At 35.6% G+C, this 13,338-nt stretch overlaps 1 protein-coding gene across 1 annotated transcript in view; it reads left to right on the forward strand.

The window, feature by feature from the left end:
* Window positions 1-13,338, forward strand: part of ATL1 (atlastin GTPase 1) — an 87,487-nt gene that overhangs the window by 27,862 nt on the left and 46,287 nt on the right. The gene's annotated exons all lie outside the window — the stretch shown is intronic.

Below are 13,338 nucleotides of genomic sequence, written 5' to 3' on the forward strand. Positions count from 1 at the left end.
ATTTTTCTTCTTTTTTGTTGTCGTTCAGTTGCTAAGTTGTGTCCGACTCTGCAACCCCATGAACTGCAGCATGCCAGGCTTCTCTGTCCTTCACTATCTCCTGGAGTTTGCTCAAACTTATGTCCACTGAGTCAGTGAGGCCATCCAACTATCTCATCCTCTGTCGCCCCCTTCTCCTTTTGCCTTCAATCTTTCCCATCATCAGGGTCTTTTCCAATGAGTTGGTTCTTCACATCAGGTGGCCAAAGTATTGAAGCTTCAGCTTCAGCACCAGTCCTTCCAATAAATATTCAGGGTTGATTTCCTTTAGGATTGAAGTCTTTTCATGTACATACATGAATATATGAAATATATGTGTATATATACTTTATATGTATATATACATAAAATGCCCTAATCACGATGGCATTGTTCTTCTAGAGATGTTACTGTTTATGGAATGCTTTTGGATTCAGTAAAAATAAACAGCCTGCTAAATAATTTGTTTCATCGAAGCTCTGAAGTTGCAGGAGCTGCATTATTCCTTATAACCCTCATCCTCAAAGTGTTGTTAATAGCAGAACAATTTGAGAATCTGCATAGTAGTGTTTTGTGGTCTGTTATGTGTAATCATCTCATTGTAACTTAAATCTCTACTCTTACTGAAACAATCTTAAAATTCATTTTATGAATTAATACTTTTTTTTGTTTGTTTCTTCAACTCCATTTGTCCCTTTCTGAGTAAATATCTTTTGGCTATGTTTTTGGAAATCAGTCTCAGGTGCTCATTCAAATGTTTTCTCTGTCATTCTTCAACTTCTACTGTTAGAAAAGATTTAATAGTTTAAGACGAAATAATATTTCCTTTTAATTTCAGTTGCCAAGAGACAGTTTCCTAGGTGCTATGTCTTTTGTCTATAAAAGCTTCAGTATACTCAGAGTTAGTCATCTTTCAGGGTTTGATTTTTGCTGGAGAGATGAAGTATAGAGTTTATAATTAAAATTAGAAATACACACCACAGCATTTTCAGTATATTGAAATGATTATTCTCTATAAGTTTTTGAAGTTCCTTTTCAACATATCTTAATTCAGTAGCTGAGTGGCCAGCTTCCATTGATTTAAAACATCACATAGAACAGAAAAGTCCCTAAAACCCCTTTACTGAGTATAAGATTCAATATGTAAAAAGGTGAAATGATATATACTTTTTGGTTCTCTCCTTGTAAGCTGTACATTTGTATTATTCATAGTAAATGCTAATTCCCGTCTGATTTTCTTCTGACCTGTTTTCTGCCTTTTAAAGATTGACATAGTACTCTGAATTGAAACTAAGCTTAGTTCAGCAAAACATATTTAAGAGGGTTGAAATCTGGTGCTAAAGAGACTTGGCATATATTCCAGAGGACTTTTGAATTCTTTCAGAACAAGGATAATATTTATTGCTTAGATAAAATATAGTTGTGAATAATAAATCAAGTGTAAAACTGTTGTTCTTGCTTATACTATATATTCTAATATCTTTTGGTTATTTTCTGCCAAATTCATAAAAATGTTTATTGAGTACCTACTGTGTAAGCTTCTGTTACAAGTTTTTATGAAATGTAAGACAATCTCTGCTCTCCAGATATTTTCGATCTGTTTTCAATTTTGACCTCTTTTTTTCTTTCACAGAAACTTGTTTTTCTAAATAGTTTTTAAAATATTTCGAGACATAATTCATATGCCATACAATTCACTTGTTTAAAGATGTGTAATTCACTGGTTTTTTAGTGTATTCAGAGCTGTGCCTTCATTACCACAATTTTAGAACATTTCATTAGCCCCCAAAAGAAAATTTGTACCTCTTAGACATCACCCCCTAATCCGCTTCCACTCCCTAGGCAACCGCTAAACCACTTTCTGCCTCTATAGATTTGCCTCTTCTGGACATTTCATATAAATGGAATCATAGAGGATGTGGTCCTTTGTGACTGGCTTCCTTCATTTAACATTGTGTATTCAAGGTTCATCCATATTTTAGCCTTTTTAATTGCTGAATAATATTTCATTGTATGGGTATCCACACTTTTTGGATCCATTTATCAGTTGGTAGACATCTGGGTTGTAGCCTATCTGAATAGTTTTATTTGTAGATGTTGCTTACCATTAATATATATATATATAGATTGTACAGTAGGTTTCAGCTAGGAAGTCTTTCTTAACTTTAGATGAGATACAAACTAATGATTATATATTTATGACTGCACAGATTCATTTCTATTAATAACAAAATATTTCTGTATTTTTAAAAGTTTGCTAACCAAAAAGGAATATTTAATATGGCAATTGGCTTACATTGTGATGAGACATTTTCCCATAAACTGCCTCATTATTTTAAAGTCACAACTCAGATATTTATTTTATTTTACAGCATGCTTACGTCATACTTAATATATAATCTCCTTCCTCTTCAGTAAGCCTACTGGTAGTTCTTCAAAGACCTTGGACATCTAAACTACAAGTTCAAAGTTATACATCATATCCACACCTACACGTTGGAGAGGATAATCACATACAAACATCCACTGATGCCTTTTTTCTTTCTCTCACTCCCAATATCCACTCTGTCCAAGATCCTTTCAGATCTTAACTTGTCTTATTTTGCATAATCTGGCCCATCATACCCTTGCCAAGTTGCTGCCGATACCTATACACCCTTTGCTGTTCCTCAAACATGCCGAACACACTCTCCTGCACATATTTTTCCCCAAATGATACCATACTATATAATACACACTGTTTTATACCTTGAATTGTTTTTTCATAATATACATTGGCAATTGTTTCAAATGAGTTTCTTTATTCTTTATGAAGTGAAGTGAAGTCACTCAGTCATGTCCGACTCTTTTTGACCCCATGGACTGTAGTCTACCAGGCTCCTCAGTCCATGGAATTTTCCAGGCAATAGTACTGGAGTGGGTTGCCATTTCCTTCTCCATTATTCTTTATAACTACTTTATACTTCATAGACGAATGAATCATAGTTTATTAATTAGTCCCATGTTGATGGGCATTAACATTGCTTCTGGTATTTTGAATATGTACGAGTCTGTCTGCAGGATGAACTCTTTGAAATGGCATTGCTGGGTCAAGAAGAATGTATATTTGTATTTTTTATAATTATGTGCCAAATTGCTGCCTGAAGATGCTATGTCCATTTAAATTCCCACCTGCAGTATCTGAGAATATAGATTCACATCCCAGCTAATGAAAGGAGTTATCTCTGAATTTTATAAATCTATTATATAAAAATGTATCAATATATTTTTCACTTTTCATTTGCAAGATTCATCAAGAGAATGAATCTCTTGAGGAAAGTGAAAGAGGAGAGTGAAAAAGTTGGCTTAAAGCTCAACATTCAGAAAACTAAGATCATGGCATCTGGTCCCATCCCTTCATGGCAGATAGATGGGAATACAGTGGACACACAGTGGCTGACTTTATTTTTCTGGGCTCCAAAATCACTGCAGATGGTGATTGCAGCCATGAAATTAAAAGACACTTGTTCCTTGGAAGGAAAGTTATGACCAACCTAGACAGCATAATAAAAAGCAGAGACATTACTTTGCCAACAAAGGTTCGTCTAGTCAAGGCTATGGTTTTTCCAGTGGTCATGTATGGATGGATGTGAGAGTTGGACTATAAAGAAGGCTGAGCACTGAAGAATTGCTGCTTTTGAACTGTGGTGTTGGAGAAGACTCTTGAGAGTCCCTTGGACTGCAAGGAGATCCAACCAGTCCATTCTAAAGGAGATCAGTCCTGGGTGTTTGCTGGAGGGACTCATGTTGAAGCTGGAACTCCAATACTTTGGCCACCTGATGCGAAGAGCTGACTCATTGGAAAATACCCTGATGCTGGGAAAGATTGAGGGCAGGAGGAGAAGGGGACGACAGAGGATGAGATGGTTAGATGACATCACTGACTCGATGGACAAGGGTTTGGGTAGACTCTGGGAGTTGGTAATGGACAGGGAGGCCTGGTGTGCTGCGATTCATGGGGTCACAAAGAGTCGGACGTGACTGAGTAACTGAACTGAACTGAACTGAATATCTTTTCATATGTGTGGAATCATTTGATATTGTGGTTTTTGTTATTTGCTTGTTTGTATCCTTTGTCTGCTTTTCCAATTTCACATTTAAATCTAAGATTTATTTGGAATTAATTTTTATTTATGGTGAGAGCTAGAGTTGAAGGTTCATTTTCCCCCCCTTATATGAATATCCAGTTGAATTAGCATCATTTATTGAAGATCATACTTTCTTCATTTATTGCAGTTGCACATTGTTTTAAGTCAGCTGCTTGTGTATTTGTGGGTCTGTTTCTGAAATCTCTGGTCTTCTCTATTTGTTTACTTGTTTATCCTTTATCCACTCTGCCTTGATTATTGTAAGTTTTAAGTATCTGTTGGTGTCTGTTAGTGTAAATCCCCCAGCTTTGTCTTTAATATTGTCTTTGTGTTTTTGGCTCTTAGCCTTTCCATATGAGCTAGTTAATCTTCATAAAAAGGATTTGTACAATAAAGAAATAAGCTTGTTAAACAACGAGAAAGATTGCTGAGAATTTGATCGGTATTATAACCAGTCAAAGAATCCAGGGGAGCATTGACACATTTATTACAGAGACCCTTCTAATCTGAGAACACATATATACTTCTTTCAGTAATGTTTTGTATTTTTCTGTATAAGTCTTAAATATCTTTCTTTAGATTCCAGTGGTACATTAGAATCGGCTATACTAGATTTTAAGAGCTGACCAGGTGCATCTTTTCCCAGCTCCACACTCAGTGAGTCACTGGTAGATTGAATTGGGTCATAGTGGTAGTATTTATAGCACAGAAATTGGCAAATGCTACAAATCAGGACTTTTCCACACCCACCTACCTCTAAGAGCTGATTGTTAAATATTTACCAGCACATTTATTACTAGATGTATCAGGTTTAATAATGATATGTAAATGGAATTTGATTGTTTAAAAAATTATAATATACGGTAAAATTCAAGGTATAATGTACAGTACAATTTATTCATATATTTTCTTTAGTTAAGTGTTAGTTCAACTCTATTTCCTATTTTTAATTGGGTATTTCTTCATTATCATTGAGTTTTGAAAGTTCTTTATGAATTCTATAAGTTTTCTTAATCAGATATATGATATGCAAATATTTTCTCCAAGTCCATGGCTTGTCTTTTCATTTTCCAAATAATATCTTTTGAAAGCAGACATTCTCAATTAATTAAGTCTAGTTTATAATTTTTTCTTTTATGGATGCTACGGTCTGGATATTTGTCAGTTCAGTTCAGTTCAGTTCAGTCGCTCAGTCGTGTCTGACTCTTTGCGACCCCATGAACCGCAGCACGCCAGGCCTCCCTGTCCATCACCAACTCTCGGAGTTCACCCAGACTCATGTCCATCGAGTCAGTGATGCCATCCAGCCATCTCATCCTCTGTCGTCCCCTTCTCCTCCTGCCCCCAATCCCTCCCAGCATCAGGGTCTTTTCCAATGAGTCAACTCTTCGCATGAGGTGGCCAAAGTACTGGAGTTTCAGCTTTAGCATCATTCCTTCCAAAGAAATCCCAGGGCTGATCTCCTTCAGAATGGACTGGTTGGATCTCCTTGCAGTCCAAGGGACTCTCAAGAGTCTTCTCCAGCACCACAGTTCAAAAGCATCAATTCTTTGGCGCTCAGCCTTCTTCACAGTCCAACTCTCACATCCATACATGACCACAGGAAAAAACATAGCCTTGACTAGACGAACCTTTGTTGGCAAAGTAATGTCTCTGCTTTTGAATATGCTATCTAGGTTGGTCATAACTTTCCTTCCAAGGAGTAAGCGTCTTTTAATTTCATGGCTGCAGTCACCATCTGCAGTGATTTTGGAGCCCAGAAAAATAAAGTCTGACACTGTTTCCACTGTTTCCCCATCTATTTCCCATGAAGTGATGGGACCGGATGCCATGATCTTCGTTTTCTGAATGTTGAGCTTTAAGCCAACTTTTTCACTCTCCACTTTCACTTTCATCAAGAGGCTTTTGAGTTCCTCTTCACTTTCTGCCATAAGGGTGGTGTCATCTGCATATCTGAGGTTATTGATATTTCTCCCAGCTATCTTGATTCCAGCTTGTGCTTCTTCCAGTCCAGCATTTCTCATGATGTATTCTGCATAGAAGTTAAATAAGCAGGGTGACAATATACAGCCTTGACGTACTCCTTTTCCTATTTGGAACCAGTCTGTTGTTCCATGTCCAGTTCTAACTATTGCTTCCTGACCTGTATACAGATTTCTCAAGAGGCAGTCATGTGGTCTGGTATTTCCATCTCTTTCAGAATTTTCCACAGTTTATTGTGACCCACACAGTCAAAGGCTTTGGCATAGTCAATAAAGCAGAAATAGATGTTTTTCTGGAACTCTCTTGCTTTTTCCATGATCCAGCGTATGTTGGCAATTTGATCTCTGGTTCCTCTGCCTTTTCTAAAACCAGCTTGAACATCAGGAAGTTCACGGTTCATGTACTGCTGAAGCCTGGCTTGGAGAATTTTGAGCATTACTTTACTAGCGTGTGAAATGAGTGCAATTGTGCGGTAGTTTGAGCATTCTTTGGCATTGCTTTTCTTTGGGATTGGAATGAAAACTGACCTTTTCCAGTCCTGTGGCCACTGCCGAGTTTTCCAAATTTGCTGGCATATTGAGTGCAGCACTTTCACAGCATCATCTTTCAGGATTTTAAATAGCTCAACTGGAATTCCATCACCTCCACTAGCTTTGTTTGTAGTGATGCTTTCTAAGGCCCACTTGATTTCACATTCCAGGATGTCTGGCTCTAGGTCAGTGATCACACCATCATGATTATCTGGGTTGTGAAGATCTTTTTTGTATAATTCTTCTGTGTATTCTTGCCATCTCTTCTTAATATCTTCTGCTTCTGTTAGGCCCATACCATTTCATCTCCCCAAAATTCATATGTTGAAAACCTAAAGCCCAGTGAAATGGTATTAGAAAGTAGGGCCTTTGAGAGGTGATGAGGAAATGAGGGTAGACCCTTATGAATGGATATAATGCTCTTAGAAAAGAGATCCCACAGAACTCTGCAGTCTTTCCTACCATGTGAGGATACAATGAGAAATATGTAACTTGGTAAAAGGTCCTTATCGCACCACGCTGGCACCCTAATCTCAGACTTCCACCCTCCAGAACCATGAAAAAAAAATTTTGTTATATATAAGCTATCCAGTCTGTGGTAGTTTTTTGTAGCAGCCTAAAGAGACTAAAACTATGGGTCATGCTTTGGGAATTGTATCTAAGAAATCATTGCCAAATACAAGGTCATAAATCTTTTCTTTTACATTTTCTTCCAAAAATTTAATAGTTTTGGATTTACCTTAAGGTTAGTGATCCATTTTGAGTCAATATTTTGTGTAGAGTGTAATATATCTAGGTTTACTTTCTGCATTTAGATATCCTGTTCCAGTACCATTTGTTGTGAAGACTGTTCTTTCTCCGTTGAATTACCTTAGCATCTTTGTCACAAATCAATTGAACATCCTAGAGAAATTAAAACATATGTACACATACCAACTTTTACATAAAGTTTATAACAGCATTATTCATTGTAGCCAAAGTGAAAACAACCTAAATGACTATCAACTAATGAATGGATAAACAAAGTATAGTATATTCACACAATGGAATATTATTTGACCATAAAAAATGAAGTACTGACATGTACTGGATAAACCTTGAAAACATTATGCTAAATCAAGAAAAGTCACCAAAAGATCACATCACCTACTGTATGATTCCATTTATATGAAATGTCCAAAATAGGCAAATCTTTGATACGCTAATGTTTGCCTAGGGCTGGAGGTAGGTAAAGAAGAATGGGGATTACTGCTAAAGGATGTGGGTATTTTGGGAGGTGACCACAATGTTATAAAACTAATCATGGTGATCAGATCAGATCAGATCAGATCAGTTGCTCAGTCGTGTCCGACTCTTTTCGATCCCATGAATCACAGTACGCCAGGCCTCCCTGTCCATCACCAACTCTCGGAGTTCACCCAGACTCATGTCCATCGAGTCAGTGATGCCATCCAGCCATCTCATCCTCTGTCGTCCCCTTCTCCTCCTGCCCCCAATCCCTCCCAGCATCAGAGTTTTTTCCAATGAGTCAACTCTTCGCATGAGGTGGCCAAAGTACTGGAGTTTCAGCTTTAGCATCATTCCTTCCAAAGAAATCCCAGGGCCGATCTCCTTCAGAATGGACTGGGTGGATCTCCTTGCAGTCCAAGGGACTCTCAAGAGTCTTCTCCAACACCACAGTTCAAAAGCATCAATTCTTCAGTGCTCAGCCTTCTTCACAGTCCAACTCTCATATCTATACATGACCACAGGAAAAACCATAGCCTTGACTAGACGGACCTTTGTTGGCAAAGTAATGTCTCTGCTTTTGAATATGCTATCTAGGTTGGTCATAACTTTCCTTCCAAGGAGTAAGCGTCTTTTAATTTCATGGCTGCAGTCACCATCTGCAGTGATTTTGGAGCCCAGAAAAATAAAGTCTGACACTGTTTCCACTGTTTCCCCATCTATTTCCCATGAAGTGGTGGGACTGGATGCCATGATCTTCGTTTTCTGAATGTTGAAACTTTCACTTTCATCAAGAGGCTTTTGAGTTCCTCTTCACTTTCTGTCATAAGGGTGGTGTCATCTGCATATCATGGTGATAGTTCATCAAATCGATTATTTCCTTTAAATGGATAAATTATATGTTATGCAAATTATATTCCAGTTAAACTATTACAAAAAGTTAATTGACCAAGAACAAGTCAACTGATTATATATTTGTGAGGGCTTTTCTAAATTTCATTTTGTAACTTTTTGCTGCAAGTATATAACATATAAGAAATCAACTTCATATCCAGAAACTTTGCTAAATTTATTAATTATCTACATATTCTTTTGGATTCTCTGTATACATAATCATGTCATCTGTAGATAATGATATTTGATTTCTTGTTCTCCTGCCCTTTTATCTTTGGTGAATTATCTCACCTGTTGCACTGGCTGATACTTTCAGTGTAATGCTAATTAGAAGTACTCATCCATGTCAAATCCCTAATTTCAGAGAAATCTTCATTATTTCAAAACTAAGTATAATATTAGCTATACCTGTAGATACCATTGATCAGATTAGAGAATTTTCCTTCTATTCCTAATTTGTTGAGTTTCTTTTCAATCAGAAATAAGTGTTACATTTTTATACCTGTTTTTATGAATCTGTTGAAATTATTTTCCCTTTTACTTAATATAGCCAATTGCTTGCCTTTGAATGTTAAGCTAACCTTGAATTTCTTTAATAAATAAATACCATGTAGTTGTGGTGTATTAGATTTTTTATTGTCTCTGGAGTTGAATTGCTATGTATTTTTAGAACTTTTTGAGTTTAAGAGACACTGGCTTATAATTTTCCTTTTTAAAATATTCTTGACACGTTTTGGTATGATAGTTTTGCTGAAAACACAAAACAAGTTGAGAATGGTGCCCTATTTTTGTTCTCTGGAAGAGTTTGTGTAAAATGCCTATTATTTTTTTCTCTAAATATTTGGAAAAATTTACCATGGAAGCTCACCAGCTGAGCCTGGAGTTTTATTTTGTTTTGTTTTTGCATGAAGATTTTAAAATATGAATTTAGCTAATTTTCCAGCTATAAGATTATTTCTATTTTGTATTTATTGTGTAGTTTTTAAAATAAATGATGTTATTTCTTATTTATCTATTTCATTAAAATTATCAAATTTATTAACAAAAATTGTTCATAATATTCTCATATTATTTTTAAATATAATGTAAGATCTGTGTGATATCTTTTTTTAATTCTGATAGTGATAATCTGTGGGAATTTTTCTTTTTTCTTTGGTCTTAGATTATTGAATTAATCTTGATCTTCTAGTTTATTGATTTGTGATACTATCTTTATTATTTCTTACCTTTTCTTTGCATTTAGTTTGCCATTCTTTTTCATCTTGAGATGGATATTAGATTATGATTTTTCAAACATTTTTCTACTAAATGCATTCCAGGTATAAATTTCCTCTAAGCAAGATTCTAACATGTCATATTTTCTCTACTTCTATATAAATAAGATACTACACACTAACATATTGATTTTAGTATTCATATGGAAAGGATCAAAATAGCCACAACCAATAATAATTAGAAACTAGGAGGGGTTTGCCCACTATTTATAGTGACTTTTCATAAAGCTGTTTTGATTAAGATAATGTAGGATTGCTGCATCAGTTTGTAGATAGACGTATTGATAAATGGATTAGAACGTTCATTAGATCATTTAGTGTACAACATTTTCTAATTTATTATGATTTCTTCTTTTATTCATAGGTTATTTAGAAATTTACTGCTGATTTCCAGACATTTAGGAATTTTCTAAATATCCTCTTGTTACTGATTTCTATTTTAATTTCTCTACTATCAGAAAATATATATTATTTTAATACTTTGAAGCTTGCTGAGATCTGATTTATGAACTGGTACATGGTCTATTTGGTAAATTCCCCATATGAACTTTAAAAAATGCATGATTCTGCAATTATTAGATGTCAAATTTGGTCAGGTTGGCTAATGATACAGTTCACATCTTTGACTTTTTTGATATAATGTCTGAACTTTTAGACAATGGAGAAAAAGTCCTAGAAGTATATAATGTACCAAAAGTTTCTCAAGAAGAAATAAAAAGCTTTATTACTACTAATATAATTATAGCATCATAAGTATTAATGAAATTGAGATAGCAGTTACAAATTAACCTCACAAAGAAAATGCTAGACCCAGATAGTTTTATAGGCAAGTCCTATCAAAATGTCATAAAACTATTTAATCCTTTACTACTCTTTCTGAAGATAGAAAAGGAAGAATTTGCTAATTCATTTTGTAAAGCCAATGTAACTTTGTTAATAAACCAATCAAAGACAAAATGAGAAAGGAAAGTTATAGACTCAACTCATTTATGAATCAGTTCAGTTCAGTCACGTCTGACTCTTCACGACCCCATGGACCGCAGCATGCCAGGCTTCCCTGTCCATCACTAACTCCCGGAGTTTGCTCAAATTCATTTATAAATATAGCTGTATAAATCCTAAAAAAATTTAGCAACCTGTATCTAATTGTGTATAATTAATATTCTGCACCCTGAAAATATTAGATTTATACAAAAGTGAAAAGTTACATTACTCACTACATGGCAACCTACTCCAGTATTCTTGCCTGGAGGATTCCATGGACAGAGGAGCCTGGTGGGCCACAGTCCATGGGATCACAAAGAGTCAGACACGACCAAGCGACTTAGGAAGGTAATAGATTAAAGAGGAAAAACCATATGGTCATCTCAATAGCTTCAGAGAAGACAGTTGATAAAATTCATTTTTCCATTTATGATTTTTAAAAATCAATAGTAAACTAGAAGTAGAAGAGAACTTCCTTAACCTGATAGCATAAAATGTATCTATCAGACCACATCAATTAGAACAAAAATGTGACCTCAGATATTGGAGACACTTGCATTAAAATCAGAAGTTGTGCCCACTAAAATCAATCTGGGATCTAATCCCAAATTGACAATTACTGTGTGAACGCTAGTATGTATGATCCTGAAAAAGTGATTTAAGCCAACTCCTAATTTCCTTGTATATCAAAAATACAGATAATAATAAATAACTTGGTGGAGTATTGAAATAAATAAATAACACAAGAAAGCATCTATGGTAGATTGCCTGATACAGGAATTTTTACCTGTTTTTCTTGAGCAAGGCCAGTTACATATTTGGCTCTAGTTTGCTAAGTCTGTAATAATACTTATACATATACCAGCCAGGGTTCTAAGTATATTACATGTGTATATTAATTCACAACAACTTTATGAGGTAGACACAAAGAGGTTAAACAACTTGCCTAAGGTTACTCAGCTAAGAAATGGGGAAGTCTTGATTGGAATCTCAGCCATCTGGTTCCAGAGCCTGTGTTTTTAACCACTACACTATACTGCCTTTCTAAAGAAAGGGGTTGCAGGTTGTATCAGTTAATTATTGCCTGTTATGTTGCATAATAAATGGTCATAAAACCTCAGGGGCATAGAAGAATGGCATTTATTGATCACATGTTGAAATTGTTGTCAGGCAAATCTGTTCGTCTTGACTGGGCTTCCTCACGTGGCTGGGGATTGGCTTGCTGGGGGCCCTGGCTGGAACTGGGCAGTATGCCTCTGCTTCAAGTGTCTCTCATCCTGCAGCATACTAGTCTAGGGATACTCTCAGGATGAACAGCAGAGGTGAAAGAACAAAATGGAAACACACAAGTGCTCTTTCAAGCCTCTGCTGCGTCATGTCTCACATCCTCTGCTGTGTCATAAAACAAATCACTTAGCTAACCCCAGAGTCAAAGTGGGAGGACATTATGAAGGTACATTAAAAAGGCTACGGATCTAAGAATATATCACTTGACACATTGAAGTTGTTTTGTAATATACTACAAATGCCAAAGTCTAGGGTTCAGAAATCCTTATATATTAGGGACGATTTCTAAAATAGGGCCTTTGTCAGCAATAGCATTTTGACAATTAAATACAAAACTTTGAAAACACACATGCATGCACACACGTACACAAACACACATAAATTTATAGAAAATAGGTAGAAACTTCTTTCAGGAATATTTAGCTCAATTTGTAATCCCAAGGTAGTGGTAGTGATGATGATCATAGCCGACCTTAATGAGTTTGCTGTGTGCCCAGCCTTGTTCTCAACACTTTACATGTAGTAACTCCCTTCATCTTTCCAACAACTCTAGTAAATAGATACTATTAATAGTACCTGTTCTGTTTTACAGATGAAGAAACTAAGAGATTTAGTCATTTCCCAGAGTCACTCACCTTGTTTATAAGATCTCCACACAAAGTTAACTTTCAAAAGCTTTTTATTTTTTGATTGAATTATATCCAGACCACTTTGCCATGGATTTGAAGGGCTTCTATAATCTGGCCCTACTCAATTTAATTATCTGTAACTTCCATTGCTACAAAGTATAATTTTAGAATATGTGATTCTGAGTCCCTCTGTGTATTTCTTCCTACACATGTTCAGCTTTAAAAAGTGTTACAAGAATCCTTAATGTGAATAATTAAACTTATTTCTAAGGGATGAAGTGTAAACTAAAGCTATTTTATTCTTTTGCTCCAAAAGTGGAGGCCTTTGCTTTAATCTTTTTTCTCACTCAATAAACAGAGATCTCTGCATTGATTTAGAGCTTTC

This window comes from Bubalus kerabau, chromosome 10, assembly GCF_029407905.1.
Source record: "Bubalus kerabau isolate K-KA32 ecotype Philippines breed swamp buffalo chromosome 10, PCC_UOA_SB_1v2, whole genome shotgun sequence".
Classification (NCBI taxonomy): Eukaryota; Metazoa; Chordata; class Mammalia; order Artiodactyla; family Bovidae; genus Bubalus; species Bubalus kerabau.